The sequence below is a fragment of the Schistocerca piceifrons genome, chromosome 1 (genome assembly GCF_021461385.2).
Source record: "Schistocerca piceifrons isolate TAMUIC-IGC-003096 chromosome 1, iqSchPice1.1, whole genome shotgun sequence".
In the NCBI taxonomy this organism is placed as follows: Eukaryota; Metazoa; Arthropoda; class Insecta; order Orthoptera; family Acrididae; genus Schistocerca; species Schistocerca piceifrons.
The window spans coordinates 148173973-148190558 of NC_060138.1; the positions used below are offsets into that span (position 1 = coordinate 148173973).

The 16586-nt window shown below is 40.1% G+C and overlaps 1 protein-coding gene across 1 annotated transcript in view; it reads left to right on the plus strand.

Annotated features, from left to right (window-relative positions):
* The first annotated feature begins 8227 nt into the window (after window positions 1-8227).
* Window positions 8228-16586, plus strand: part of LOC124791666 — a 45055-nt gene continuing 36696 nt past the window's right edge. The window contains exon 1 of the mRNA XM_047257878.1: window positions 8228-8263. The gene's annotated coding sequence lies outside the window, so the exon portion shown is untranslated. The remainder of the gene's footprint in view (window positions 8264-16586) is intronic.

Sequence of the window (16586 nt, forward strand, 5' to 3'; positions counted from 1 at the left end):
ATGATACAGGACAATGTTATAAATAATATGTTCATAGTACATACGATCCTCAGCAGCGGATGAAGAAGTGGAATTGTGAATACGATCATTCGGTTTTGTGCCCTGCCTTCATCAAAAATTTTATTATTCACCTTCACATTTCTGAGAGCTTCTGGGACTTGCCATTTTCAATACATTACTATTAAGCATGAAACTCAGAGATGTGTGTAAATATTCAAAACACGTTGCTTATCTGATAAAAAGAAACTACCACTCAGAACAATAAATATAACAAAGATTGACACACATGAGAAAGAATTAAAAGGTGACTTAGTCTCACTATCAGTTGTCTGTAATATATAAAGGAAAATTTACAAGCTAGTCATTTTAGGAGAATTCTTTTCAAAACAAGAACGTCTTCAAATAAAGCACATATGCAGATCAAATGTATTCTGGTACTGGTACAGGCATATTCCTGCTGGTGCTCTTTTTTGTTGTATCAGCTACTTTCAAGGGAAGAAGTTTACTTTTCTGGCTCTGCATTGTAATTTGTCGCACAAATTAGAACATATTTCACACAACCAGCATATTTATTTAGCAGTGGGGGAGCTTCTCATCAAGTACTTTTTGAAAGACATCTCGCTCCATATATAACGATCATTTAGTAGTCAGGTTCTCAAATTATGGCAATAGTTGTAATTCTTCACATAAATTAGAACACACTTTACACAACCACAACATTTATTTAGTATTAGGTGAACTTCTTAAGTACTTTTTGTAATACGTGACGCTATGTAAATAACGAGTATGCGGTGGCCAGGTTCTTCAGCTAAGCCATGCTGCAAGGTCAATACCTCGTTCCCGACTCACTAGTATGTCTGTGGTGCTCCAAGATGAGGCTCTATTTGGTTTGCATAGACAGAGCAGTCTGGGGCGCATCTCGGGAGAGATTTCTGGTAGTTGTCGTTGAAAGAGGTCACTGGAGGTGTGTTTTAGCTATGAGGCGCTTGGTATGGAAGGACTCTGTTTTGAGCTCGCTGGGAAAGTAAGGAGAAACAGCGTAAACATGCCAAGGAGGACGTTCCCGCACAGGAGAAGCGCCACAATGAGAAGACTTGCATCCTGTGCGACTTCTGTTTTCTAGATCTCGCTAACGGTGCTGGTTTATCTGGAGAATGAAGCCTTGCTGCTCCTGAAGTTATTTAGACTGGGTGAGCGCTGTAATTATCCTCATGACTTGATGGTTTTCCTCGGATCCGGCAGTGGAGTGTTTAGCACAGTTCTTGGAATATTATTTGGCAGCATGCCCGTTTGCCCTGCTGTGGTGCATCATTTCTTCTTTATTTCGAAACATGCCTATATTGCTTATTAAGTGTGACTTTGGAATGTTCATGTCGATCTAGGAATGCTGTGTTCAATCTACTTCTTGGATGTAATTTGTTTTCGCTATTGGCTCCTGTTGCCAGGCGTTTCTGTTTTATTGTGTTCATCTGTTTAGTGAGCTTTGTATGTTATCATGTTCTGGCTAGTGCAGCCGGTGTAAAGTTTTTGAAGCACGTGTGGCTGTTTGAGCCACCTTTTGGTATTTCACTTCTGAATTTGTTGAAATTTGCAACCTCTCTTGAGGCACCCTTTTTTTAAAATTATTTTAAAAAAGCCAGCTATAATACGCATTTCCGAACTTGTTTTAAAGAGTTTTGGTTTAGGGTAGAAATCAATTGTAACGTGGTCCCCCCTCAGTGTGTGCCTGTGCAGCCAGGGTGGATCTTGTGCATGCCTGTTATGGTTGACACATCAGCTGGGAGTTTTGACTGGTCTTAGGACATGCTGTTGGTGATCACCACTATTGTCTGTATTCTGCTAGTTGTGTTTGGTATTTCTATCTTTTATCATTTGTAAAGATTACTGTTGTGTGTGTGTGTGTGTGTGTGTGTGTGTGTGTGTGTGTGTGCGTGTGTGTGTGTTCATGTGTGTGGTTTTTTCTTATACGAAGCACTTCAAACCTGTTCCTTAGGGGATTTGGACAAAACTTAAATGATTCTTGAAAGAGCACTAAAATTCTGTTGTCTATCTTGTGTTTTCATGGTTCCATTTTACGTTCTTTCTAATGAAATTGTGATTCCCTCGTTATGATCACGTTAATTGACAATAATTATCTGGTGCTCAATTTGAATTTGTAATAATAATAATTTTGTGGCCCAATAAATTTAAAAATGTTTTAAATGAACAGTGCTCAATTCCTCCTCCATGGTCCAGCCATTCCTAATGTGAGAAGCTGAGTACATCCAGTGGTACCATAGTGCCACACCACAACAGCAATAGTTTCCAAATTTGCAATGAATGAACTAGCTGAACATACAAATAGCGGGCTTTAATATGTCTACTAGAATGGCTGCTGCATTCATGATGATACCTTGACAAAAGACACATCTGCCGATTGTGTCAAAAAGCCAAAGTATATCTTTGAAATGAATGGAGCTGCAGTATTTTTTTTCTTTGTTGTTATTTCAGTCCCCCACAAAGGGGCCGGCTGCCAGCATATAAAATCCGATCTTCAGCCAAAGGTTACATAAACTAGATTTGAAAGGCCATTAAAACATATAAAAAGGCGACAATAATAGATGATTTTGTAAAGAAAACTCAATGGTGGACGATATTTACGATTTTTACATAAAACAGATGATGATAAACGAGGTTTTTGTAAAATACACATAGATAGAAAGTAGTGATGGTTTTTAAATCTTATTTGACTATTTTATGCTATAGATAGTTTACAATCACTAATGAATGTATGTGATGCCATGGTGTTATGGTGATACTGGATGATACATGAGAAAATCATCATGATGAAGGTGCAATGATGAGTATGACTACAGGGCTCTGTATAACTGCAAGTAGCGACTAGGAGCCAGCAAGGTGAATGAAGGGGAAGGAGAAAATGGAAGGATGGTGCTAGGTGCAGTACTGTGGTTTCGGTTGGAGTGAGAGATATATCTCAGGACAAATATCGTTATTGACGAGCTAGAGTTGATTGAAACTCTGGTGGGAGAAAATAGATAAGACGTGAAGTTGCATGGAAAGTGGACTGTGGATGTAGTGGTGTAGCAGGGTTGTTAATGGGTGAAAAATTCTGTGTTGGTACTGGGTTTTGCGATTAATTTATCGGTTCTGAAGGTGCTCTAGGAAGAGAAGAAGATGTAGGAAGTGGATGAGTAGTATAATATTTGAGTTGGGGAAGGTAGGAGGATGCAGAAGACAAGGTGGTATTCATATCTTTCTGGAATTTCGAGGAACTTCCAGAATTTAGATAAGGAAGAGATCCAAGCAATGCTGGTGTAGGTTAGGATGGGGCGGACGAGCGGTTTATAGATGAGGATAATGGTAGAGGGATGTAGACCCCAGGTGCAACCTGCTAGTAGCTTCAGTAGTTTTAGTCAGTTTCAGGCTTTTGTTGCATGGAAGGGAATGTGAATTCCATGCTAATTTTCTGTCAGGAACTGATTCTAAATACTTTACTGTGTTAGTCAGAGGGATGAATTGGTTGTAGATGGAGAGGTGGAAATCTGGACGCCAGAAAAGCCAAGCAATGCGACCAAAGATGTTATCTTGGCTTTTCTGTGGACTTACTTCAAGTTTCCATGTACTGCACCGCTCGACCAGGAGATTCAGGTGGTACTGGAAGGACATGTGGGAGAGTTGATGGTTATGGTAAATGGGTAGGTAGATGGTGTCGTCAGTATACTGAAAAACGTAATTTTGAGGGACTGCAGTTTGAGAATGTCTACAGAGTACAGGATGTAAAGGAGGGATGAAAGGACAGAGTGTTGAGGCTCGCCTGCAGTGAGCTGAAAGGTTCAAGAGAAGGTGAGGTTGATTGCTACTTACATAGGACAGTGGTGAAGAAAGGATTCTATAAGCTGCACATAGTTACCTGTGAGTTCATAGGTTTGTTGCTTGAGGAGCAGTTCAGACAGCTACACCCATTCAAAAGCTTTTTGGATATCAAGGGAGACAAATTTGGCAAACTTCCGTCATTCAGTTGATAGGAGATAAGGTGGGTAAGAAAAAGAAGTTTGTCTTTGATGAAATAGGTAGGACAAAAGCCACACTGGGTTTTGGAAATGCGTATGTGGATTGCAAGGTGCTGATGGATTCGTGGACAACAACGGTTTCAAAGATTTTGATGAAAACTGACCTGAGGCTGATAGGCCAATGTGATGAAGTCTGTGAGGGTAGTTTATCAGGTTTCAGGAAGAAGAGGTCTTTTGATGTTTTCCACTGCTCTGAATAATAACCTGCATAATGGATGGTAAGGGTTACATGAAAGGCTCTGGGATATTACTTGAGGTGGCAGTAGGTAAATGTACTGTGTATGGGTGCAGTGTTTCGCTTTTTAGTGAGTGTTTATGTAATGTCACCAACTGTTATTGATGTGTTTAGTCCTGTTTGTGGAGTGCTGTGTAAGTACTGGAAGTTTGGAGCGAGAGATGGGATAGGTAGGTTGGTTTAAAAAGGGGGTGAGGGGGTGAGGGGGGAAGGGACAACACTTCATCATCAGTCCATACAGGTAGGATGGTTGTGTTGGTATGTTCATGTGCATGTGGGATGGTGAACGTGTTTTCCAGGTAGTGTTTGGCTTTGGTGAGGTAGTCTTAAAGTGGTCTGTTGTTCTATAGAATTGGATAGGTGGGATTGGGATATTTTCCAGAGAGTCTATGGAATGGTTTTAAATACTTTATAGAGTTTATAGTAATTTCGTTTAGTTTAGTGCGCATCAAGAGCCAGTCCGGACATAATTCTACTTGTAAGCAGCTGCCGACATATCACTGGAGCTGTCAGTGCTGTGTGAACATGTCCCAGACGTGAGTATGAAGGAATTCTCTGTATGTACGATGTGATTCTTGGAGTAGGGCAAGAGCACATGATGGGAGAATAGGACAGCTGTAGTAGACAGTACAGAGTAAGATAGGTTGGAAATTGCATCTGACATGGCGTATTGTAGGAAGCAGTTTCACTTTGGATGTCATCAGGATTTTGAAGGTTGGAACCATGGCTTTCGATTATGGTATGATTTTTGGCATTGGGTGCATCCCCGTCTGCATAGTAATAATCCTGGATATGTCAGGGCAGATGATTACGAGCGAGGCAGATTTGATTTGGTACATGATATGAGATCTGGAGAGAACACGTAGGTGATCACTCCCAGTTGGATCTAGGACTTCTACTGTGGTGCACCCCAAGAGATTTGTGGAGACAATAATGGAATTAGGGGTGGTATCTATGTTAGGATGGGTGTGGACAGGGATAGAGATAGTGTGGTCATTGAGGCTGTTGATAGATTGACACCACCGCCGTTTTCCAGCAGGTGTGTTGGGGTGAAGCTAAGGTCAGATGAACTTACGTATGTGGTAAAAGTTAAGTCTACATGGGTCAGGAAATCGTCAGGGGTAGGATGGTTAGGGTGGATGCAGATAGTAGCGAGGGTTAATGTGAGTTTTTGGAGAAAGAAGGTGGCAGCGAGCTGCTCAGTTGGATCGTTTAGGGATAGCTGAGGAATAAAGGCGACATTTTGGGGATGGACGATTGTTATTGCACCATGAGCAATGGAATTGGGATAAACAGTGCCATGTAGGATGTAAGGAGATAGGCATATGTAATGGTGGGGTTGGAGAAAGGTTTCGTTGAGGTGGGGGGCATGAATTTTGTGTTGTTGGAGGGCATGGATAAGAAGATGTTTATTGGAGCAGAGGGAATGGATATTTTAGCATAGAAGGTTGTATGTCTGCTTCGCCATTTTCACTAAAAGAAGGAGGAGTTTGAGGATAGATTAGATTAGTGTTTGGAGACGATCAAAAATGAAATAGGTTTGGGTTTGGGAGTGTGTACTGAAATGAAAGATGGTGATGGTGGCGAGGGTTATTTGTTTAGGATGTGGGGTCTTTCAAGAGGCTGTATCTCTTACAGGATTATTATTACCAAATTGATTATATCATCAGCTGTGGATGGAAGACAGAGGGAGTTGTTCATGGGGAGCAGTTTGTCAACTTTGAGTATGGGAATGATGAGTTCAGGCTTTTGGAGAGAGTGTTTGGATTTGCATTTGTGGGAGTAGGAAGAGTGAAGTTGGCCGCTGGTATTGCAGGAAGAGGGAGGGGGGGCTAGGTTTTGCTTGTAGTGAGGGCAGGTGGGTGGATTCCTGCAACGTCGTGTCGTGTGGCCATAGTATTGGAGGAATCGCTGACATCTATAAGCTTGTGTAGTGGATCTCCAAAAGATGATTCCTGTGGTAAATCGAGGCCCTTTTCTGCGATAAGTGTGTAAGTGTTGTCGGGTAATTCTGAGGATACTCATACTAAGTAGCGAGACTCGTTATAATTTTGAATGCAGAGTGCCTTGCTCACATCGATTCCTGGTTGTGTGTTGAGTTCATTTACAGTCTCTTTGCCTGTGGACTCTAAGTTAACCTTTTTGATCTCTGCTGTGAATGTTGGGCGTCGGTGTGGAGGCTGGTGTTGTTTGCACACAGGGGCTGTAAGGGTCATAACAGTTTATATTTCCTCTGAAAGAGGGGATAATTCGGTGGAGCGATGAATGGGAATGAGGATCATTAGTTTTAATGACGATGGAGCCTCTCCTGTTGACAAGCTGCTGAATTTGCATTGCTGGTATGTTGTACTCAGCAAAAAGGAAGAGGAATATAATTAGTATTGCAGTTCTGGGATGATTCGATCATCATGCTATCAGTAGTTTCACCCTGACGATCACTGGTATTCATACTTTCGTTAGTTTTAGTGACATTCTTTGGTTGGGTGTGTAAGGGTTGTTGTGGGATGACTGGAGGGAGGGAATGCTTACCTACTGGTATCGGCGTATTCATCGTAGATGGTATTGTGGCTGTCAGTGTTGGGGCTGCTCCTGTTGATGGTATGGCTACTGCTGACGATCCTGTGGTGGTGCCACTGTTGGCAATTATGCAGGTGGTGCTGGGAGAGCTGATGGTGATGGTGCTGTGTCCTGGGTCATTGGCAGTGTCATTGTTGGGGCTTGAGTGTTGTTAAAAGGATCTGCATACATTTCGCTGGTAGTTGTAGTTCATACTGTTGTCCAGGTAGCGGGTGGAGTTCCATAGATTGTGTCCATAGTTGTTGTGGCAACAGTTGTGGGTGATGTCCTCTTGATGACTCGATCGTTGTATAGCAGTCTGGCGAGGGAGGCAGCATATGTCCATGACAGAAGAAGCTGACTTCTCAACATCGATTTTGTGAACACTACTGGAGGGTGTAGTGGCGGCAGTGACATTTTGATACAATGACGGAGTGGTTTTAACCAACAGATTCCAAATATAGAGCTTCTAGTGATTCAGTCACTGTGAGTTAAGGGGTTCCAAGCCTTGCTGTGTCACCCACAGTACCTCTCGTGACGTATATGTAAATAAGTGCATGTATATAAGGATGGGAGCAACAATCAAAGACAGTCACTACTTGACCATGCCCAAGGAGTACTTGCCCGAAAGCTCGAAGATTTTAAACCTACACTGCTGGAAACTCGAGAATTTTGTCAGTTCATATTGGTGTGAAACCATGGATTCGTACAATTTATGTTCTTATTTACACACAGTGTAGGCCTCAGCTCTGTTCTGTTATTGAAAACTAAAACATTTTTCACCTTCAGGTATCTGGCCTTGCTCACTGAATGATACTCAGTGGAATAACTATTGCAATTAATCACGGAAATGAAAGCAAAATAATAAAAAGGTGATGATTAACAAGAAAGAAAAACGCACAAAATTTGCTACTATAACATAGAAGCACGAAATAAACTACTACAACTGGCGTTACGGCGCGTGAATATTTTAATGTACGATGTTAGCAGATGCCGGCAGAGTCAAAACTCCCTTCTAGAGAACCGTAACGGTGACGTGACTTTACGTGACGTAACATGACATTGATGGTATGTGCTATTGTCTCCATTTGAAACACAATACAGAATGTTTTGACGCGACGTAAAATGTCTGCCATACCTCCATCAGGACTCAGCTACCGTACGGTCGAACCTCTATCGCGCATACGCAACGTCAGCCACTTCTAATAAATCATGCTCATGTATTTTCTGTTTTCATGTCTGTGGTGTGGAAATTTTATCAGACATTCATTCACTATCGTTTAAATCGAAACTCATCGAACTGTCTAACTCATCGATATATCGTATAGGCGTGGGATTTGAAATTTCAAATAAGTGGCATGCTAGTGTTACGCACGTGTGACAGCAAAAATTTAATTCTATGGTAGTTACAAGATACTATATCTCATTGAAGTGCTTTACGAAAGTAAGTTCTGTACCTGCAACCCCTGTCTGAGAGACTGGTGGGTGGCAGATGGTAGTAAAAGACTTGCAGCACTGTGGAGCTACATTAGAGGAACACTGCTGGTTGTTTTTAAAATTAATAAATACGGGAAAACAGTTGTTTTTGGGCTAAGAGACCTTATATTCCGAACGTAAGAAAATGTAATGGAGATGTGCGGCGATATGCTTCATTGCCTGTTTGACAACGCACAACCTTATATTGTATACAGTATGTGTAATGTTTTACCTACTTTTTAGCCTATCCATAAGTATTAGCTTCATCCGACAGGTGCTTACCGCCCGACAGCACTTCCTATTTCCAAGTTTTCTATCCTCCATTTTGTCCATCGAAAAATATTTTGTCGCTAACATTTACTTTGGATTATTGCCTTAAATCACATATACAAAGTGTTACGATCACTCCCAAAGGAGGGCATAGTATATTTTTCCCTCCGACCAAGCCATTTTCATCGTTTATGATCCACTTGTGTAGGTGGAATGCAATATTTGTGTACCATCTTTTACTTTGTTTCTGTATACTTCGATGAATCGCAGTTAGAGTGGACATAATGTATTTTCCAAAATTCCCATCATTTTAAGTTGTGATACTATTTATCCCACGACAGTGCTACAGATTGTTACAAAAGTTCCTTTATTTGGGTATTCAAAATTCTTGCCTTCACCAACTGTCAACAGAATTGTCACGTTTGTGTAGTGAATACCATTAAAATGGAAATCCTGCCAGTTACTATAAAATCGTGACTAATAGCTACAGTACCTAATTATAAAATTTTCCTTACTGACATACACAGGTATTTTTAAAAGTGAACTAATCACTGGTGAACATTTACGGTAATTTACGTTACTATGACATACAGATATCTTTCACTTTCCACAGACAGTGAAAATCTGAATTTACGACAAGAAAGGGCAAAGAATGTGATCAATATAATATCTTTGATATTGTTGAGATAGAACTGATCATGATCATGTCATAGAAGTCAAAGTTCAAGCTTCACATTGTCAATGATGGATTTCTGTGGTTTGTACCTGTAAGAGCCTTTTTCCTGAAACCCCACCTGTGACCCCGCCCCTCCCCCCCCTCTCTTACGATAAAAATTGTTTTAATCCATGTTTCTCTTGTATACAAACTGATATTAAAGGTTAATACCTTCAAAACGGGCTGTTAACAAATTCCACAACTTCAGAAACCCTTTTCTTGCTATTGCCAGTCCGCATTGTACATCATTTCTGCTTTGACCGGTTTTTCATTCTTCTCTGTGAACTTTAATTTCCTCTCAACATTTCTTTTTGGTTTCTTCAGCGTCTGCAATGTACAGATTGAATAACATTGGAAACGCTACAACCCTCTCCCATGTCAGAAAAGCTACAACCCTGTCTCTCTCCCTTCTCAAATATTGCTTTCTTTCATGCCCACCAACCATTACAATTACAGACTAGTTTCTGTACAAATTGTGAAGAACCTTTTGCTCCATGTAATTTATTGCTGCTACTTTCAGAGTGTACTGAACTCAACATTGTCAAAAACTTTATATCTTAAATTTTTAGAAATGTAGATTCGCCTTTTTTGTGTGTCTTGTGATGTAAAAAACAGTGTCAGTATTACCACACTTGTTACTATATTTCTCAGGAACCCAAATTGATTTTTCCTGGGTTTGGCAGTTTTTCCATTTTTCTGTAAAAAATTTGTCAGTATTCTGCAGCTGTGACTGAACTGATAGTTCAGTAACATTCCCACTTTTTTATATATATAATTAAAATTGCAAAGTAAATTAAGATACATTGTGCTACAAACTATATATACAGTACGTATATTACACAAAAAATGGGAAATGCAGTCATAGCATTACTATATTTATAAAATATGGTTATGTTTTAACTGTAATAAATGGTAGCATTAGACCATTTTATGTCCTATACAGAATTGAACAATGCATTTAGTGTGAGAGTAGTCTCATCATCAGGTTGTCAAATCAGGTCAACACTTAAATCTGCCAACACATTTGCAACATGTGTAAAATTAAAATGAATAAAAAACACACTGGACTTAAGACCTTTGTCTTAAATTAAATTGTCAACTTCTGTCCCTTGCAAAATAACAGGGAGACAGAATGACTGGTTAGGAGCTCTTTCACCCATAACTGTGCCCAAACTTTGGAAGAAAACACAGGTGACACCTGTATGCAGGAAACATACTGGTAGAGATCTACAAAGTAACTATTCAGTTGCATTGACATATATCTGTTGTTGGACATATTCTGAGCCCAAGGGTAATGAGGTGACCATGCCAACGAGCATAAATTCTGATAATACTGTGTATTTTAAACTTATCTCAAGGCATTCAGGTGGATCGAGTCAAATATGTATATGAAAAAATTCGACTCATTACCACACCAACACTTTCAAGGTGTAATCATAAGGTTTTAGTTACCAACTCGAAAAAAATCTTCGTGTGGCCATGAAACTTGACTATGGTGTTAGTCTTCCTTTATATAGCCTTCTTTCTCGGCGATTCATGACTTGGTCGTCTTCGTTGTGGTAGTCTGCATTTAGGCTGTTCAGGAAGTTTTCCACCTTGAAAATCGCAGTGTCATCATTGTGGAAATGTCTCTAAAAATGGTTTCCTCATCCAACACAATTAAAGAATTTGCTGGACACCCAAAAATGTAACAAGGGTGACTGTCATGCACAGAATCAGCTGTAGTGATGTGATGGAACAAACACAGATCTTGGAAACTTTCCTGGACTTTGTCTTGATGTCCGTAACCTTGTCTGAAAATTTTAGTAATATATTGCTATAACAGTGCCCCTTATAAAAATCATCTGTTTGCAACACATCATGGCAGCCTTACCAGGGTACCCAGATATTTTTCAATTCTTGGTGCTTCAAAAAAGAATTTCTACAATTTCATTCATCATTCAGACCACACTTAGTAGCATCTGCACCATCTAACCATGTGCCATATGATGATGCATTGTAGCATTACATTTCCACTAATTCATCATGAGCTAGTGTAGCATTTTCCCCCTTGAGATGCAAGAAAATGAATTGCCGCACAACACTCCACTTTTCTGTGGTGAATATTTTGTTTCAACTCCTCTAGTGGTGTGCCATGACGCTGAGGCATGGGGATGTTAGTATGTACGAGAACTTTCATAATAGAAAATGTTATATCTGAGGGAACTTTGACCACTTGTAAGTATAATAGAAAAATACTGTCTGGGTCACTTTGGATGCTTATTGGGATAACTGCATCCAGCCTTTCGTACTGGTCATCCTGAGATCCAATATCTAATTACTGCAAAGTGCCCACTCTGCTGATGAGCTGTACTTCAGGTTAATAATTTGTTGAATCTTAGGATGAGCTATAACAAAAGCCATACACCAGGACTGCAGACTTGTACAATTAGTCTATGAAATGAAGTACTGTCTGAAAAAATTGCACACATACTCAGTAGGATCTTACAAAGATTTCAGAATTGTGCTAAATATGAGGCGTGTTTTCATTTTGAAATTAAAAAATGATGTGCTAAGATATCTCAATAATTTTATTTTTACATGAAAGCCTGTACCTTAATCTACTTTTTTACATAATTTCCGTCAATACTGAGCCACTTGTCATAACGTTGTAGCAGTTTTTGAATACCCCACTCATAGAAGTCTGCCGCCCGACTTGTTAACTACTGCATCACCACTGTTTTGACTTCGTCATTGTCTTGAAGACACTGACTGCTCAGGTGTTTCTTCAAGTGCAGGAACAGATGGTAGTCACTGGGGGCAAGATTGGGGCTGTACGGAGGATGATCTAGAGTTTCCCATCGAAAAGATGTGATGAGGTCTTTGGTCTGATTTGCCACATGCGGATAGGCATTGTCTTGCAGCAAAACGATGCCCTTGCCCAACTTGCCACGTCCATTTGTTCTGAATTGAATGGCGCAGTTTGTGCAATGTCTTACAGTAAGCTGCTGCATTTATTGTCTAATTATGAGGCAGAAATTCCACAAGCAATACTCCTTTTATGTCCCAAAAAACTGTGCACATGATTTTCCGGGTTGAAATTGTTTGCTTAAACTTCACTTTTCTGGGTGAATCTGAATGCCGCCTTCCATGGACTGTTGCTTTGATTCTGGTGTGTTGTAGGCCACCCATGTTTCATCGCCTGAAACAATTTGGCTTAAGAAATCACCACCGTTGTTGTGGTACCGCTCAAGGAAAGTCAATGCACTGTCTAAACGTTTGGTTTTGTGCACATCCGTCAACATTTTCGGTAATTCAAGTGCTCGGTCACAGTGCCATACAAACACTATGAGAAACATTAGGAAAGTCATCCCACAAGGAGGAAATCATAAGGTGTATGTTTTCTCTCACCTTCCTGCAACAAACTTTCATTAACGACCCAAGGACGCCCACTCCGTTGTTCATCAAGCACTTTTGTGTGGCCATCTTTAAATGCTTTCATCCACTTTCTTACCATTCGATCACTCATAATGTTTTCTCCGTAAACTGCACAGACCTCATCATGAATTCGATCACTTTTAGGCCTTTAGCACTAAGAAATCTTATAACAGCCCGTACTCCACAGTCAGCGGGACTCACGGTTATCGGAGGCATCTTACTCAGTCAGTACACAATGTAAACAAGGAAGAATCAGACTGTAATGGCGTCAGTGCATAGACAACAGATGTAGGTACACAGTGCGCATGCGCAGAACGCCGACTGCAGCGCTGCGACAGCAGTGTGACAAAACGGTACTTACTTAAAAAACACACCTCGTATTCAGAAATGTAGAACTTTACATTTCACATAACAAAAAAATATATTGATGTATCCTATGACTACAGTATGAATGAGTCAGCTCATACTAATACAAGGGGATCACAATTTGTACAGATACGAAATTGAATGTTTACATAGGCTGAGTGATAGGTAAAGCAGGTGGCAGACTTTCCTTACAAAGTTTCCTTACAAAGCACTTGTATAACTCACCTTACGAGGGTGGTTTGAAAGTTCTCTGAATCACCACGAGAGGTCAGCATGAGCGCAAAGAGTTGTTCACATGATATTTATTGGACTGTTGTGCATGCCACATCAGTGCTCTTGGAAGAGAGCTGTGGCATTGACATGGCTCTGTTGTTGTTCCTGCATAGTGATTTGTGAAGATGGAAAAAATTGAGATTCAAGCAGTGATTAAGTACTTCATAAAGAAAGGTATGAAAGCAAAGGACATTCATGCTGATTTCCAGAATACACTGGGGGACTCTGCTCCTTCATATTCATCTGTTGCCAAGTGGACAAATGAATTTAAATTTGGTCGCGAGAGCAAAACTGGAGGATTAGAAATGGAAGAATTACCTGCAAGATGGGTGCCGTGACTCATGACTCTGGATCAAAAACATATGAAAATGGACATATCGGAACAATGTTTGGCCCATTTTAGGACACGTGTGTGCACTACTATACCTGAGAGACAAAACAACAGTCAAAGCAGTGGAAACATGCTGATTCTCCACCGCCAAAGAAAGCAAAGACAATTTCTTCAGCAGGGAAGGTCATGGCGTCAGTGTTCTGGGATGCGAAGGGAATTCTGTTTGTAGATTATCTCCCCTTTAGGCGAACAATTACTGGAGAATACTATGCTAACCTCCTGGACAAATTGCAACAAAAGATACACGAGAAAAGGCCAGGTTTAGCAAGGAAGGAAGTCATCTTCCATCAAGACAATGCGCGCCTGCACACGTGCCATTGCCATGGCAAAATTACTCGAATTAAGGTATGAATTGTTGTGACACCCACCTTATTCACCTGATATGGCTCCGTCAGACTTCCATCTATTCCCAAAACTGAAAATTTTTCTTCGTGGACAAAGATTCACTTCAAACGGAGAATTGATAGCCGGAGTTGACAACTGTTTTGCAGGCCTGGAGGAAACTCATTTTTGAGATGAGACCAAGGCACTGGAACATTGTTGGACCAAGTGCATTAATCTACAAGGAGACTACATTGAAAAATAAAAAAAAGTTTCAGTGATACAAGTACTTTTTTTCTATTCTGTACTGAGAACTTTTCAAACCACCCTCATAGAATACTGAAACTGTGTGTGACTCATAGGAAATAGAATTAATGGAGGGTATTGAAAGTTTTCAAAGAAAAGCACCACTGATGGTCACTGATTTGTTTGGTATATGGGAGAGCATTATAGAAACACAGAAAAAAATGTAATGGGACATGCTTGAAGACAGACACCGATAAATTTCAAAACCGGTATTAAGTAAATAAAGTAAGAGTGTAGTAAAACGCCATAGATATTGCTACTGTCATGAGGACAAGATTAGATTAAATTCAGTGTGCACAGAGGTGTCTAAGCCACCAGCCTTCCTGTGCTCCATGCACGAATAGAACAGAAAGAAAATGTAATGTGTAGTACAATAGGAAGCACCCTCACATCCATTTTCAGTGTATAGATGTGGATAAAAATGAAAATACTAAAACATGAGAAAGTAGGAGATGAGCTACTGTGAGGCCGGGTCGTGAGTCGCATTTGGGTAGCTCAGTGGGCGGAGCACTTCCCTGCGAAAGGCAAAGGTCCCGAGTGCAAGTCTCGGTCCAGCACACAATTTTAATCTGCTAGGAAGTTTCATGTCAGTGCACACTCCACTGCAGAGTGAAAATTTCATTCTATGAAAATACTGTTTTACATACAAATCCCAAAAGCTTCATCCACAGTTCATTCAATGAACTGTGGATGATTCCCGACCGACAGGCATTACATGCATTGATAAAAAAAATGATAGTGCATTGAGAATGGCTAGTTTCTAGCTGAAATCTAGATCGTTGGTTGTTGTGGCCGAGCGGTTCTAGGCACTTCAGCCTGGAACCGTGCGACTACTACGGTCGCAGGTTCGAATCCTGTCTCGGGCATGGATGTGTGTGATGTCCTTAGGTTAGTTAGGTTTAAACAGTTCTAAGTTCTATGGGACTAATGATCTCAGATGTTTACTCCCATAGTGCTCAGAGCCATTTTGAAATTTAGATCTGCCAATAAAATTTAAAAAACGATGACTGATAGATTAAATATATTATTTACAAGTCAATATAACAGTCGCTGAGTGCAACAGCCTTCTGAATGGAAGGTAACCTGAGGTGAGAGTCTGAGAAGCCAACAAATGTTTTGAATGTTTTGTTATGGCACACATTGTATGCATATTGGATTTTGACAAATTGTTTATGTCTGCTGCTATTTTGATTACATCAGTGGTCAAAATTGATGGCTGATATCAACATGTTTGGCATTTGTAATTAGGGGTTATAATGAGTTAGTATTGGTATACTAGTATTGAAATTTTCATAGCTATTCACACGTGCTAATGAACACTATACAAGAGAAACATGTTATACTCGCTGCATTGCCAGCTATCTCACAGAACATAGTCAGCATGTGCGTTCAGAACAAGTTAGTGCGATTACTGGATGACACACTTTTAAAACATCAAGCTTAGCATTTCAGAAATATAATTGGTCTCATGTTACAGACACATGCAGAACAGCCATTTCCTCTTTCATAATGAAGTGGTAATTTCATGTAATATTGATGAGACTAACCACACATTTTGACCTATAGTGTAAAATATTCAAAAATTCTCTGAGAAGTTGGTGCTCAAGCAATGCAATTCTCACCAAAAAGTTGCAAACTATATCAGTATCTAGTTTTGGAATCATGAATATTCAGTTCGGTCTGTGGAAATTTTTTTCTGTGGCTACTGATCTACGTATCAGGGACTCAGTACAGACAAATGTGAGATGTTGAATCATGTGATGTGAACAAGCCATGGGGAAGATATTTTACTCAGCAATGTATTTTTAAAGAAATTATTTACTACTTGAGAGACTGTCTGTGTAATGGTTCTTACTAATTGTATTATGCTTGCATCGAAAATAGCATATTGGCCGTTACTTTTTTTTCCTCTTGGAGAGGCTTTGGAGTTCTTGTCTTTGTGCTTATCAATGACAAAGGTACTTGAACTTTTCCATCTCATGTTCCGTGCAAAATTTCTAAGTGAAATAATTCTCCTGAATGGATATTGGTTGGAGCCAACTTGGCTGATTTCAGTGACAAATAATTTCCCTATGATAGCCATTGTTTTCCACTTCTAACTGCAGAGAAAGTTAGGAAATTCTTGGTAGAAAGTAGTGCCTCACAGAAGCCCTATAAGCAGGAGCAAAAAATGGCCAATGAAAATACCTA